General features: G+C 45.5%; 2 pseudogenes; both read right to left on the reverse strand.

Annotated features, from left to right (window-relative positions):
• Nucleotides 1-538: 538 nt before the first annotated feature.
• LOC119339340 lies at nt 539-6,168 on the reverse strand (annotated as a pseudogene).
• Nucleotides 6,169-11,653: 5,485 nt separating this feature from the next.
• Nucleotides 11,654-15,568, reverse strand: LOC119339341 (annotated as a pseudogene).
• Between the last annotated feature and the right edge of the window lie 986 nt (nt 15,569-16,554).

Here is a 16,554-nt window from a genome sequence, read left to right on the forward strand (position 1 = left end):
TAAGGGAAAAATGATAAAGAAATGCTATGATCATGTTGTAAAAGACGTGATATGTGATTATCATGGAGCTTACAATTTGCAGTTGGGGTAAGTATATGCATCTTACTGCAAAGACCTAGTAAATGGCCGCTTTGCCATCTAATGCTATAATGTCTGAGATCTTTTTTTTTCCTTTAATGCTAGACATTTATTTCTGATGGTGAAACACTTTGAATGATTACGTTGTCACTCCCCTTGATGTTAATTGACCGTGCCTTGTTTAAATAGAAAATGGTGCTGGCTGAACACCATTAGGCTGTGCATCAGTACTTGGATGAAAATATACATTATTTTGCCATAAGGCTTTATTTTTTAATACAACATTGCTTCAGAGCACTTGGAAGGTGTCCTCTTTGTTTGTAAGTTTTTTTTTCATGTAGGAAGGTGAAAGAGTTCTAATTGAGCGACGCCGTGTTCCATGGTGATGCTACATGTAGTTATACATAACATGCAATGTAGCAGTTTGTTTACAAGTTGTCACCCCAGATAGCCTTTTTCATCACTCGCCACCAGCCATGCCAGCATACAGAATCGATGTGGATTGCTGTCCTTCTCGGTGCAATTGGCTGAGCAGAGCTGCTGGAAGAAGGGGCATCGGCATCTTCTGTTCCCGTAGAAGCGCTCGCAACTCTCTGTAAAACCGAGCACTAGAGTTGTTGTCTCTCTTGCTTGGCTTGTTCCTCCTCTTCTTTCTGCTCTGTTCTTGTGTAGTCTCAGCTTCCATGGCTGCACAAGTTGTCACGCCATAATAAAGCTTAAACTTCTGTAAGAGATGTAATATTTCATGAGCACAAGCACAAGATTTGTACATGGGCATTACCACTATGTTCTGGAGAGGAGTCAGGAATATAAGCAACCAGACAACGGTCTTTTAGTTCGAGCACTTGATCCTCATCATCACTCTATACCTTGTGAGATTTGGCCGCAGTCTTCTTCGGTGCTGCTTTAGAGACCTTGCCTTTAGAATGTTTTTCCCGCCAACATATTATCTCCTCCTGTTCAGCTTCAGTTTTTGCATCAATCACCTGCATAAAAATCAATTAGTGATAAGAAGTAAAGCACATAGCATGGAAGAAAAGATTAGAGAGAGACACTGTTTAATTACATCCAGCTCCTTTTCAAGGGCCTCAAGGTCTCTCAGCCACAGAGTTTCCGGAGTTTTCTTTGCCCAGATGTTCAGCTTCATCCTCTAATTTCTTCTGTTGTGCCTTCTTCGGATTAAATGTACCAAATGCCGCTGTTAGAAGATACTCATAATCGATTGCATGAACTCCTACTGCTGCTTCTTCTTCCAGTTCTGTAGCTCCTCCTAGACCAACTTGCTCAGCTGTAATGTTTCTCTTTGGGGAAGGTTCATACCCCTTCCGCTTAAGCTCCAGGATTAGCTCTGCTCTCTTCCTGCTAACCAGTTCGATATCCTCGGAGATAACAGAAAGAATAAACCTCACTTTGTTCTTAAGTTCCATCAACTCTAGTATAACAGAACAATGCTAGTTAAAACATTTGGCGGACCCCTAAAAAACATTTGACGGACCTTGAACCCTTTGTACCAAGGGACCATTGGTACGTCGGTTTTTCCATGTACTAGAAATCTTTTCGGGTCAGCAATAATGTCTCTTGGATTATACTTTGGGACATGGGTGCCGCTCCTCCAATTTCCTCACGCAGCCGCCGCCATCCTCCACCATCGCCGCTCGCCTTCCACTCCGACCTCCACCACCGCTCGTCTCTCACCTCCACCCTGGCCCGGGTCAATCTTCGAAAGCCAGCGCCGCCCGCCTTCCATCTCTCCCACCGCCAGCCGCCGTTCTGCCTCCACCTCTGTCCGCCGCCGCGGCCCACCTCCCCCGGCTCACCGCCTGCCACCCCACCCCAACATGACCTCCATGTACGTGTTGCTTGCACCCCGTGCTCCCTGCTCCAGATCCGGGTTAGTCCCCTTCGCACATCGAGCAAGCCGCCGCTTCCTCCCTGACGTGACAACAGTCCACCCCTCCTCTCCATGTGCAAGCAAAATCATACATGGTCAAGGTTTAATCTCCGGGTGCTCCAGTCTTCTATGGTAAGTCTCAACCATGGTCAAGCAAAAAAGAGGTCAGGATCTCTAGTTTTTCATACAATTTATTATGCAGAATGTAGATCTCATAACCGCAGGATCTTGGTGAATTTTCTAGTCTGTTATCATTTTGCACGAAAGTGCTTTTCTGTGTTGTATCCCAAAATTTTAGAAGCTACTACTAGGTGTATTATTAGCACTCCTATTCGTTGATGTCAATTAAAAACAGAAAAGGTTATTGTTTGTGTAATTTGTATTGTTGCTAGTTATGGTGCGTCTAGGAAATGTACCGTTTGTGAAGATGATGCCTATCTCTTTTCTCAGTGGTTGTATGTACGAATAATGTCTTGAAAGTATATACGTCAAATATTTATTCCTTTGCATGCTTGATTTGTAGTAGCTTGAATCTGCTGTATCATCGAACCATTGTTGAAGATGCAGCCCACGTATACAATCTCTAGATATCACTTTCTTTGACAAATCATTTTGGCGGTGAGTGTTCAGTATTATAAGCAAGTTATTCATATTTTTAGTTGGAAATGTAAGCAAATGCTTTGCATAATTGTGCCAGTATCTTGTAGGTATTGCTTCACATCTTTATAAATCTTCGTGGTGGAGAGCCATATGTCATAGATGCAATGAAGAGCAAGGCAAAACATATCTCAGGTATCTCTCAAATTTTGAAAATATACATTCTTGTCTTGGTGTGGTAATTATCTAAAAAATACTATGATGTGTTGTTTTTTACCTTATTATTTGTTCCTATATTATTTATTTGATGAATTACTGATTTACGATGAAGAATGTAAAGTGTTCTCAAAGTATCCACTATCCTATCCCTGACGCTAACCCAGCCTCTCCTCATATGAATCAGCGCCGCTAATCCAATCCTCTTGTCTTCTCCTAAACCCTGATCTGGTTGCATGTACCTTGGAGTCTAAAATGTGTTGTCTATCGGATGTCGAGGAGTATAGACATCTTCTTTATCAAGTTCTCGCAAGTCAGTAGCGTGAGGTGACGAATGCACACACATATCTATCTCATTCTTGTGTTTCTGTCATCATGTACCATAGTTCAGCGGTCACATTCCTTGGTCACTCAAGGGTGTGTGTAGCATGCTAGATCTTCTTCGAGGGAATGATTTAGTTCAGATCCTCTTGTCCAGTCTTTGGCACTTGGGCATCAAATCTGGAGCCAACAGTTGCTCCAACATCTAAATAGTCCTATTACAATCTTCTTTGAGGGCATGATCTACTTACCTGAATTACAATCTTCATCCTATCATGTTGGTTTAGATGAAGTTGACTCTGTGGTGTTTTAGCTTTGTTTCATTTGTAACTCTGTGATAGTATGCTGTTTGCTGTCTTTTGTGATATTTCTAAAGCAAAGTTGCACTTCCTGTTTATATTTTTTCACATTTTTGTGATCTGGATATATTTGTGATTGCTTATTCTATACATGGATAGTAATTAAAATGTTATATTTCTGAACATATAGGAGGTTCATACATTCAGTATCCATAGTTCAAGATTTTCATATTTTATCTTTTTAATTCATATCACTTGTTGTCAATATGTGCAGAGGTTTCGTGTTCGGAATCTCCAGTGCATTTAGAAGTTTGATAGTAGAGTCTAACTAGTACTACATGGTATTTTTTTGCAGGAACCATTACATGATCTCCTGGCAGACATATGGTTATTGATTTCTGCCCCATAATGCACTGTTATATTCAGAATATATGTTCATGTCTGAATAATCTTAGAATCGATACAAGTGTCCGCTTAGATTGTGTTTCTTGCTCAAAGAAGACTTGGAGAATAATGCATGGAATCAAAGGCTGGAGATATAGCTCTAGAGCGAGTAACTAATCATAGTAGGTAATTCAGTATGCCCTCTTAAAGTTTATATCTCGTCTTGAAGTTGTGCTCTCCAGTAAACAACCATTTTGGTAACTGCATTAACTTACTGAGATATTAGTCAACTGTAATCCTTTAGTTAACTTTATTGACAATGTATGGATGTTAGTTCATAGGCAACAAACTCAGGGGCATTGTACATTTTGTGATAGTAACAAGGACTTAACTAAGTCTCTGGGTCTGTCTACTTTATAGCGCATACAAGAATGGATAATGTTTGCTTCCATATGGTTCAAACATCCTCTCTGAAAGATCCAATTTAATCGGACTAATCAATATCTTTACTGAAAATTGAGTACTGGCTATCAGTTTGTTTGTTTCTCTGATAAGAAAAGCAGAAATAATATACCACAAAAGTCTGTTCTTAATGAGCAAAGTACACATCTTTCTTTATTGATTATTTTGCCGTCTGGTGCATCATACTTTGCAATCTCTGGATCACTAAGAATTTGCCTTAATTTTTGTCAAGACTGTAACAAAAGTGAGTGAATTGTTGAGGAGTGTAAATATAACTAGTGCCATATCTGAATATGTTATCACTGTCTACAAGGTGATGTATATTTCATTGTTGGTTCTCATTAATATCGTACATGGCTTTGTAGGGGAACACTAATTCATCCCATGTTAGCTTGGAGGACGACACAACACTGGAGGTAGCAATGATGGTGAGAACATTGATGATAACAACTGTGCATCCGGAGGAGGATCTCACTAGTCCACCTGCACTTGGAAATAATCAATGACCATCTTATGGTATTTTGGATCTCTCTGGTGGTACTACATGCTCATTAGCAAACTTAATTAGGTGCTTAATGTTTGCTGCAATATGATGGATCTGAATAGTGAAGTGATGTATGTAGGTGATGCTCCTGATCATGAACCTAGGTGACTTAGAAGTGTGTGTATTTTGTTGTCATTGCTCTGTGCAATGTGATGGATGATAATCAGACTGGTGTCATGTATGTGTAGAATTGTTGTTGCTTTCGAGCAAGTGCATGTACAACTTTTCATATGTCAATTGCTGGATGTTGAATCATGGTTTAATGGACTCTAATGTGTTATGTAAACATTTATTTTGGATGCATCTTCTTATAGATGGGCCATTGCATGTATGTTTGCATTTATTTAAAGGATACAGAAATTTCTGAAAATATATACCCTGGCGGCATTTTCCTGACGGCTACCCGTCACAGAAGGTGCTTGATAAACCTGACGAGACAAGTGATTTTCCCGTGGGCTGCAGTGCTGACAGGAACTGCCGACAGGAATAGTTTTCCTGTCGGCCACCCATCAGGCATTAACATATTTCCCTGTCACTTTATTCCTGACGGGTTTTGCCTGTCGGTCAACTGACAGGGAATAGTTTCCTGACGGTAATAGCTATTTTCCTGTGGGTTTCTGGCTGTGAGGAAAAGTCTAGTTTCTGGTAGTGGTGCTCCATCCAGTGCCAAAGCCTTTACTTCCATTGACCAAAACCATGGGAATGATTGGCATATACCTGAAGTAAAGGTGGTGTAGTTTAGGTTACACAAAAATCAATCCACTGGCAATCATGCAGGATTTTTTTTATTTTAAGAAGTTGACCTCATGAAGGATGAATGGTTGGAGAGATAATAATATTACCAACTGGGTTCAATTCACCGTCCTCAGGCTAAGATAGTTGAGAAGAGCAGCATCATCCTTGGGAAAAATTAGACGGGTGATAGGTGATAATCTGGTGTAGATGTAGAAAGCTTTGCTCGCATCTTTGCCTCCCTGAAAGATGAATGTAAATAAAGAGGCAAGGAAACATAAGAACTCGCTACAAACTTGGCTCTTACAAAGCTAACAAACATTATATCTGGTGCCAAACATGCTGCGGGGCTCCAAGAGATTGATGTTGTTGCTGCCAACGAAATCTTGAGCCATTCGTATGATTGTCGTTTCTGGGCTCTGCTGACCGTGGTGCTGATGGTATGCCAAGTGCGTGTACATGAACCCTGCAAGCTGCGTCACCTGTGGCCAGCCAATGAACCCAAACATTTAGCAGTGGTTTGGTAAACACACCATAGCTTTTTTGACCAAATTCATCTTGAACAAGCCGAACAAAACCTTCCTCTGCCCTCGCCTGAGGCTGTCGACCACTGAAGGTATTGCAAGCTCTGGCTCTGTCGCCATCGACACTCGATAGGACGGAGTAAGCCAACACTAGGGAGGACCACTCCGGTGAGTGGGAAGAGGCTGGCGGTGGCCTTGCCCCAGTACAATGCTGCCTAAAGATGAAGAGCCGGAGGTGGCGAGCGACGGCTGGCGATGCTCGCTACTTATTTTAGGACCCAAAACCGAGCTCGTTCCCAAATATTTGTCGTTTCAAAAAATGTTCATGTGTTAAAAATGTACGTAATTTCAAAAACTATAAGAGATTTTGAAAAATGTTCAGAATTTAAAAAGTAAACAATTTTTTAATTTTGATGGGTTTTTTTGTATTTTCATGAATTGTTTTTGAAATTTTGATGAGTGTTTTTCGAATATTCATGAGCATTTTTTACCATATGAAAAGATTTCAAATTTTATAAACATATTAAAAATCGATGAACAAATTACGAATTTTATGAACATTTTTTGAAAATAATGAACAAATTTCGAATTTGATGAAAAAATAATTTAATTTGATGAACAAATTTTGAATTTGATGGGCAAAAAGTGAAATCGATGAACATTTTTTGAATTGGTGAACATTTTTTGGATCGGATGAACAATAAATGTTCATGAATTTGAAAAATGTCGTGGACATTTTTTGGAGGCCATTTGCTTTGTCCTGAGCCCAGCTGAAGCATTCGCTTGGTGCAGACCGGAGGAAGTCGTGTCTTCCAAACCGAGCAAGGAAACAAGCAGCAGGCTAACCAGAATGGCTGCCTTATTCTTCGCTTGAAGCTTACTCTCCCCTTGCTTCTTTCGTTTGCAAGTGGATCGAGGAATTGAGGCAGCTTGCACACCGACCATTTGGATAAATCAAGTGCTGGATTGAGAAATATGCATTGTGCCTATTAGTTTTCTATATTGTTCACATTTTATTAAAAATATTACCAAACATGGCTTCCAAGTATCTACAAAAAAGGCGAATGATTGAACTTTAGTACTTGACTCACATTTGAAAAGAAAACAAGAATTTTGCTGAAAAACAACTCCAGTTTTTACATAAATTCCTAGCACGTCATACTACAGTAAAAATGGACGGGCACGGCAACGAGCGCCATCAACGAACTAGTTGGGATTAATGACCCATGATTGAACACAGACTCCATCATCAAGCAATCAGCTAGATCATGGTCCGAAATTTGCATTTGTTAATCCAATACCATGTAAAAAGAACCTGCCAATTTGCAGTTAATACTAATCAAAATTCCAATTTTGTGTATTGATCAATCATCATTTATGTTCATGATTTAAACTATAATTCGTGGTGTAGCTTATATAGATGATTTTTTTAGATGGATTGAGCAATAAACTTGTGAATGGAGATTTTTTTTAGAACAATTTTTTTAGAATTTTTAATGGGAACAATTGTGGATGATTTCGCAAAGAAAAGAGTTAAATGCACTAGAGGTCCTAAAAGTTATGTCGGGGTGTCACTTTAGTCCTAATTCTTCCAAAATGCACCTTTAGGTCCTAATTCTTTAGTAAGCGGTTCACCCGAGGTCCTTTTTTCACGAGCGCTTATTGACCTGCCTGCGTGGCGCGTTGACCCATGCCACATCAACACAGGGCCCATCCGCCAGGCGAGAAACGTCCTAAAAGTTTCTGGGTAGTGTCACCTTAGTCTTACTTCTTTCAAAATGCATGTTTAGGTCCTAATTCTGTAGTAAATGGTTCACCCGAGGTCTTTTTTTGTACGAGCGGTTGCTGACCTACTCGCGTGACGCGTTGAGCCACCATGTCAACTTAGAGGCTGCCGTGGTTGCTCTTTTTTTTACAGAAAGCCCCTTGTAAAACCCCCTCTTGACATTTCCCAGCCTCTCTCTCTCTCTCTCTTCTCTCTCTCTCTCTCTCTCTCTCTCGTGCCCACACCATCGCCATGGCTAGGACAACAAGCTCCTCGACAGGGAAGCGGGTGACGGAAGGGGAGCATTGCAGCAGCACGCCGCCTCCTCCACAAGCTCCTATCACCCAACCTCAAATCAGAGCAAGCGGTTTGAGAAACTTAATGAAACAATGCAAATCGAACTAAATCAATGCCTACAGCTAGTGATTGCAAAAAATAGGTTTTTTTGTTGCAATGTTCGTCATCTGCTAGTGACCCTAAGTCAACGTGGCATGGGTCAATGCACAACCAAATAGGTTAGTGAGCGGTCGTGCAGAAAAGGACCTCGGGTGAACCACTTACTATAGAATTAGGACCTAAACGTGCATTTTGAAAGAAGTAGGACTAAGGTGATGCTGCATAGAAACTTTCAGGACCTCCAGTGTATTTCTCTGGCCTGGCGATTGGGCCCACTGTTGACATGGCGTGGGTCAATGCGCCACGCGGGCAGGTCAGCGAGCGCTCGTGAAAAAAGGACCTAGGGTGAACCACTTACTAAAGAATTAAGACCTAAAGGTGCATTTTGGAAGAATTAGGACTAAAGTGACACCCCGGCGAAACTTTTAGGACCTCCAGTGCATTTAACTCCAAAGAAAATGTGGATGGATTTTTTATGAGGGTATTACTATGATTTGCTTACCGTCAACTGATGTGAAAAAAAAAATGCATCTCGTTTTTAACGCATGTACACAGATTACCCAATTACTTCAAACCGACGGCCCATTCATTTACTGGTGCAGGAGCAGCAAAATCTCAGACCCGCTAGCCATAGGTTTCCTCCCGTCCGTCTCGCTCGACGGCTTCTTCTACATTAGCGACGACGTTGAGCGCATCCCAATCTCATTATACTATCTCGCCAATTTCTCTGGGAGAAGCTGCCCTTCGATAGACAAATCTTTCTCCTTTCTGCCGAACCACCGGCGCGTCGATCTACTGGATTGTTGCGGCGGCCTCCTCCTCTGCAGCTGGTACACGGGCGAGGGTGACCGTTACATCGTGTGCAATCCCGCGACGGAGGAGTGGTTGATGCTGCCAGAAACCAGCAATGCAGGAACGAGGGGCACTGTAAGTTTGGGTTTCGATCTGGCTGTGTCGTCCCACTTCCATGTGTTTGTGTTGCTGCCGTTCATGGATCATGATGGTGACTTTGGCTGTGGTCTCACGAGGGTGGATATTTTTTCGTCTGAAACCGGGAGATGGGTTCCTAAAGAAAAGAGATGGAACGAGAATCTTTATTTTCTTGGTCCCCGGCACCAATCTACCGTTTTCCTCAACGGCTATATGCATTTTTACGCCGACAGCATCACGTCATCCCATTGTGTAGTTGTGGTTGACATAGAGGGGGAAACATGGACGACCTTCCGTATCCCTGGCCACCGCCGCCGCCGATTTCTTGCTCCGGCATGTCCGCCTCAACTGATCGCTCTCCCCCGTGGGAGGAAGGCCGCGCCTTGGTTCGCATCAGGTACGCGAAGCAGCTGGATCTTCGGCTTTCCTCCTCACTCAGGGATCCCTTCACCTCTCCTCCATCTGTGTTTGTGCAGGTCTTCCTCTTCTGCCCCCTGCGGGACGGCGGCCGAGAGGCTCACCGACGACCTCCTCGTGGAGATCCTCTCGCGTGTCCCGGCCAAGTCGCTCTGCCACTTCAAGTGCGTCTCCAACCAGATACTCGTAATCGACCGCAACGCCGGCAATGAGGGACTCAGCACCGGCAGGGACGTGGAGGAGCAGGCGGCGCTCCTCGAGTTGTACCGCTCCGCCTGTGAGATCCTCCTCGCCCACTGGCGGTACCGTGTGAGCGTCACAGAACTGGAGGCTGCCTACAAGGAGTTCGACGAGGCGGCAGACGAGGTGTGGGGCAAGACCGAGGAGGAGGAGGACATCGTCGGCTGCGTCGAGGCCACACTCCGCTGCCACGACCACGAAGCCGGTACGTCCGCAGACGCAACCGACAACGAGAAAGAGGAGTGCACGGTAGGTCGCGGCTGCTCGGGTCACAAGAAGGCCACCGCTCCTCCCATCCTGTTGAAGTCAAACTTGGTGGGCTGAACATCGTCGGCCAATTAGCCGTTTGGCGGCAACGTGGAGGCAGACAGTTTCACTTCTTGGGGCTCCAGGGGAGGAGGTTACGGAGGCAGAACTGGAGAAGGCGAAGTCTCAATTCTCGGGGCACCTCCCCCGAAGACTACCTCCCCCGGGGTAGGAGGACCACCTCGAGTGCACCATCGTGGAGCTATCGGCGAGGGAGGAGGAGGAGGCCGACGCGCACCGCTGTCGCGAGCTCGAGATCAAGGAGATCTTTCTCGAGCAGGGCGTCACGGCGTCACAGGCGCATGCGTCCAAGGAGGCGGACCTACACGTCATGAAGGCCGAGCAGGCAAGGGTCTGGATCGACCTCGACTCCGACGAGGACTGAGCTCCTCCGGCTCCTCCACGTCGTCGTCGCCGCACCCGTCGATTTTGGTAGCCTAGACTCGGATACGCTGCACGACGTGCAGATTCCCCTCCCCCCTATGTTGTACTATGATGTAGTATGATGAACAACTATCAATGATGTAGTATGATGATCAACTATGTATGATGAATGTCGTTGCAAGTTTCTCCCGTGAATGTTCTTTTCCCTCAAATTTTACAGTTTCATATACGGGGTCTGATCTGCAGCAAACAAATTCGCCCCATAAATCTGATCTGCAGCGAACTGTAAACACGTTTTCCGGGTCCGACTTTTATAGGGTCTACTAGAGATGCTCTTACTATGCATGCGTGATCGACGGCTCTGATGTTGGAGAAGAATCTGCCGTGTCAGCCTCGACTGCTTGTAGATGGAACCCGGCTTGGAGACGAGCGAGCGTGTTCTGCACCGCCACGCGGTGCCCCTGTGCGGGTGCGCCGCCTAGCTCGCGCCTTGGAGCATCTGCACGTTGTTAGAGTTTGAGTAGTAGTTGTAGTTGTAATCTCAACTATCTCTTCCTCCTCTCCCGGTTCTACTCTTTCTTGTATTCAAACAGGATTCCTAATCCTTCTCTTGTACCTCACGGCATGGTGTTTTGCCAACATATAAATAAACAGCCGCGGCTCTCCTCCAGGAGAGTAGGAACGCTTCCGATCAATCTAATACACGTGATCGAGCCTGCCGTCAAGCCATCATCGTCAACAAATCTTGCACCAAATTTCACCATCTGCGGGTTGTCGGATTTGTTTGTAGCTAAAAGAAAAGATGATCTATTGGAATTTCAAAAATTGTAACTAATCTAATCTATGGAACCAATCTGATCATTGATCAATCGGGTGCGGCTCCCTGGGGGCGGCGCGCTGCAGAAATGGTGGAAGGTCTTAAGATCGGCATCGTTAGACAAACCGCTCTAATACGAGGTGGAAACTGTAGGATGACTAATATTTGTGTTGTATGTCGTATTGATCCGATCCTCATATGGGATTATATAGAGTATATGGTGGGGTAGAGACTTAGAGTACAAGACAATACATTACTAATTCTATCTCTAACTCAAGCGCATTATACTTCTAACAAGGAGCGTCGGCATCTTCTCTTCGTGTAGAAGGGCTTGAAACTCCTTGTAAAACCTAGCCGCTCTTCTTGTTCGGGCAGGAGGCCCCCATCCTTCCCACCTTCTTAGGAGGAGGAGCACTGGAGTTGTTGTTTCTCCTCTTCTTTCCTTTCTGCTCTTCTTGTGTAGTCTCAGCTTCCATGGCTGGACAAGTGGCCACGCCATAAAGCTTAAACTTTTGTAGATGTTATATATTTCGTGAGCACAAACACAAGATGGTACATGGGCGTTACCACTATGTTTTGGAGACATGTCATGTCGATCCTTTAGTTCGAGCACTTTGTCCTCATCATCTCTCGCCACCACCTGTGCGCTTGCCTATGAAATTGTTGAATTGACTTGTGAAAGCAGCAAATAACCTAAGAACTGTCACTTCTTGCGTGGCATTGTACCTTGTGAGTTTCGGCTGCAGTCTTCTTGGATGCTGCTTCAGTCGCCTTCTTGCCTTCGGAGTGTGCTTCCCGCCAACATCTTATCTTGTCCTGCTCAGCTTCAAATTTTGCATCAATCACCTAACCAAAATCAATGAGTGAGAAGAAGTGAAGCACATAACATGAAACAAAACATTAGAGAGAGAGATGTTGCTTAATTACATCCAGTTCCTTTTCAAGGGCATCAAGGTCTCTCAGCCACAGAGTTTCCGGAGTTGCTTTGCTCAGACTTTCAGCTTCTTCCTCTAATTTCTTCTGTTGTGCAGTGACTTCTTCGACCTTCGCCAGAGTGAATCTACCAACTGCCGTGAAAAGGTACTCATAATCGCTGGCATGAACTCCTACTGGTGCTGCTTCTTCCACTTCTGTAGCTCCTACACCAACTGGTTTGGCCGTAATGTTTCTCTTTGGAAAAGGTTCATACCCCTTCTGCTTAAGCTCCAGGGATAGCTCTGTTTTGTTACTCTTAACCAGTTTGATGTCACCGGAGATAACAGCAAGAATAAATCTCACCATGTTCTGAAGCTTCAGCAACTCTTTCCCAATATTTTGCAACATTACTGTCTGCACGACATAAATTAGTTAATGTGTCAGGTTGCACATGAACATCATTATCACAGAGGGGAAAAATCAACAAGTACCTGTCTTCTACCATAGAATTGGAGCCTCAGTTTGAAGAACTCTTTAAGTACTGAAAATGCAACATAATTTTAGATTCAAGTCCACAAGAAGAGAAGGGGTCAATACATGTCCATATTAGATAGGGATACTCACTGTCCTCTGGGGTGTCATATTTTCGAATTTTACCATCTGAGTCAACCAAGTGCATGTTAGTTGTTCCTATTGTGGTTTTCAGCTTGAATTTGTTGTCAAGGCCTTGTTCCTTAGCAATACTCAAGTTTTTCTTACTCAAGATAACATCAAAATCCACGGCCGCATGATTGTAATGGGACCTTACGTCCTGTAAATCGGTTGCAACTGAAGAAAGTCAAAACATCTAAAACTCAAGAGAAGGAACTATTTGTATAAGTAAGTAATTACCTCCAGAAACGGTGGTTCCTTGTACTTGCCCGTACGCAAGGATACAAGAAATTCTTCGTAGTCGGAAGTCCAGTGTCATACAGGAAGCTCAGTAATTTTAAGCTTGGTGTCATCAACTTCCTCTATAATACCAGTGATGGTATATTTGACACCAGCTGCCTTTGAACTTTTCTCCTTCACAGTGCCCTGTCAGGTTATTAATGGGAAATTTACATCAAAAACCAAAAATTGTCAAATTAAGGAACAAACTGTTCTAGTAAAAGCATGTGACGGACCTTGAACCCTTTGTACCAAGGGACCATTGGTACGACTGCCTCCCCATATATCAGCCTTTTCAGGTTAGCAATGACGTCTCTAGGATTATAGTTTGGGACGTAGGTGCTCCCTCCAGTGCCAAAGCCTTTACTTCCATTGACCAAAACCATGGGAATGATGGGCAGATAGCTGAACAAATTAGAGTTGACATATTTTAGGTTACACAAATCAATTGTCTTGAAGGAGGAATTAATGATTAAAGAGATAATAATATTACAAAGCGGGTTCAATCTGCCGTCCTCCTTCGTTCAGATAGTTGAGAAGAGCGTCGTCGTGCTTTGGAAAAATTAAACGGGTGATGGGTGCTAATCTGGTTGAGATGTACTTCGCTCTACCCGAATCTTTGCCTCCCTTAAACGAATGTAAACGGGCAAAAGAAGTAAGTATTAATTAGAAGTCGTTCATGAAATAGGGTACTTGCTTCTTATATTACAAAGCTGACCCACCTAATGTCTGGTACCAAACGTGAAGGAGTTAAGGAGTTCCTCGCATAGGTAGATTCTTTTTTCCCTCCCCCCGCCCCCGCGCCGCCCCTAGCGGGCGTCTCGGGGGGTGCTTCCCCTCCCGCCGGCGTAACCTCCCTCTCTCCATCTTCTCGTCGCCGCCGCACGAGGCTGGCGCCGGGCCATGCCTGGGGCGCGGTCTGGGACTGCGGCGGCGGGGCCGGCTCCGCTCCAATCTGCATCAGAGGGTCTTGGATCCGGGCGGCGGCCCCTGGCGAGGCTCCCTGTCTCCTGCGGCGGGCAGTGGGGTGGGCGTGGTGCCGGCGATCTGGTCGGGTGGCCGACGGATCTCCGGTGGCCTGGGGCCTCGCGTGGCTGCCTTGGTGGCTGGCGGCGCCATATCTGGCTGCTGGCCTTCTTCCCTGCTCAGTGCACTTCTCCTGCGAAGGTCCCTGGGTGTGCTGGATGGCCTGCCTATGGGATGCGGGCGATTTTGGTGGTCAGGATCCAGATCGGGGGAAACTCGGGTCGGCTCCGGCCGGCCGCGACGACGACGACGCCCGCGGGCGCCGATTTCTTCATGGAGACGTCTGTCAAGGTCTGCCCTTCCACTCCCCACCACCTAGCTTCTCGGGTGAAAACCTAACTCCGGTGGGCGGCGGCGGCGTCTTTGGCGCCGCGACCTTCTTGAAGGCGCCGCCTTGAGGGCTGGGTGGTGGCGGGCGCTGTTTGGGGTCGGTGACAGCTGCCGATGGCTTGCCCTTCTTCGCCCAAGCCTCCGCTTTTCCTCCGACGCGTTCCGGTTCTCCTGGGGGCGTCGTTTTTGGAGCAAGTGTTGGCTGGGGGGATGGTGGAGCAGTGCTCCATCTCACACATTGATGGCGGCGGATGGCGGCAGCATGGCGCTGTGGAGGCTCGACGTCCGATGCATGGAGATGGACTCGCGCAGGAGGAGGTTGCTGTTTGGCGTCATGGTGGCGTCAATGGCGGAGTGGCCAGACATGGTAGAAGCCTCAATTTGATCTGAAGACGGACCTGTGGAAGATGGCGGCGACGACACACGAGTGCGCCAGATCGGATTATGCCCCAGGCCCGGTATGTGGCTCGGCTGGGGCTTTCCGAATGTGTTTCGGCTTCCGGCTTTTGATGTTAGGTTTACGTGAGTGGTCTGGGTAGTGGCCCGGCTAGCACCCCTTCATCATATTGGATAGGAGTAGTGGCATATGTTGCCAAGATGGTGGATTCAGGCACATTGGTGTAATACTTTGTATGGTCCTTAAGGATAATCAATAAAGTGGCCATATGCATCTTCCAGATGCAGAGGCCGGGGGTCATCCTCCTTTTCTAAAAAAAAAAACCAAACGTGAAGCAGGGCCTCAAAAGATTGATGTTGTTGCTGCCAACAAACTCTTGAGCCATCCCGATGATCGTCCTCGCTGGACTCTGCTGACGGTGGTAGTAATTGAATGCCGAGTGTTCCGAGAAATAGCGAGCAAACCGTGACACCTGTATGTAGCCAGTGAAGGTAACGAATTTAGGAACATGATTTATTCCAGGAAACAGATTGATTCAATAGATCTTTGGCGCACGCACGCTGGCTTCTTCGTCCAAATCCCTCTTGAACGCGCAGAACAAAACCTTCCTCTGCCCTTGTTTTAGGCCGTCGACCATCGACGGTATTGCAAGGGCCGCCTCTGCCATCGGAATTTGTTTCCGGTATTGCCTTGGCCCAGTACAACTGCAACCAGGACGCTCCCTGAAGATGAAGTACCGGAGGTGGCGAGCGACGGCTGGCGGTGCTCGCTGCTTATTTGATCAGAATCCAAAGCCGTGCCCGTCTCCAACACCAATCGCGCACGGTTACCAAGGATACGTATCAATCTGGATTTCCTTGAGATGGATACGCATGGGGAATTTGATCTTTGCCCCCTCCAACTTGATGATTTGTCACTGCTTACTTTCCAATTGAGGTTTTTTTTACGTAAAAAAAACGTGACAAAAGATTTCTAAATTTTCATTTTTATATGGAGTACTTAAGAAGCGAGTAAGAGTTGTCTGGTTATTTTGTGAAAAACTGGCCTGAATTCGTTACAACCCAACCTATGTTATCCTGAATATGGACACCACCGACTGACCAGGCCATCAAGCTAAACAACATGAAATAGAGCATCTTCAACTTGGATCCCTAAAATAGACACTATATTTGTCCGTGGACGCATCTGTGGATACTGATATGCATGGGAGCCGTCCGTACAACCATGTCCACATACGTTCCAAAGCAAATTTGAATAAATGGGACGAATTTCATGCTAGCTGGATGATTTTCATTTCAGCCGAATGAAATTCATTACAATTTTGACATATTTCAACTAAGCAAAAGTGGACGGGACTTCCTGAACATAATCTAAATAATTGCCGGTTGTTGCGGAGTCTATGTCCAACATCATGTACTCCCTCTCACCGGCTGTGAGCCCCAAGAAGTGAAGCTGCTGGAAGGAAAGAATAGGAGTATCCTTCATGGGACCCAAGTCATGTTGGCCTCGCATGTGCCACCCTTTCTCGCCCGAGTCAGCTGTGTCGACGGCGTTAAAGGTGGACGTGCTGGTCTCGTGATCGTGGCAGCGGGGCACGAACTGTGGTGGCAGCACGGTCGAGGCAGAGTTGGTGCTATTCACGGTCGCATGTGC

This window comes from Triticum dicoccoides, chromosome 7B (assembly GCF_002162155.2).
Source record: "Triticum dicoccoides isolate Atlit2015 ecotype Zavitan chromosome 7B, WEW_v2.0, whole genome shotgun sequence".
In the NCBI taxonomy this organism is placed as follows: Eukaryota; Viridiplantae; Streptophyta; class Magnoliopsida; order Poales; family Poaceae; genus Triticum; species Triticum dicoccoides.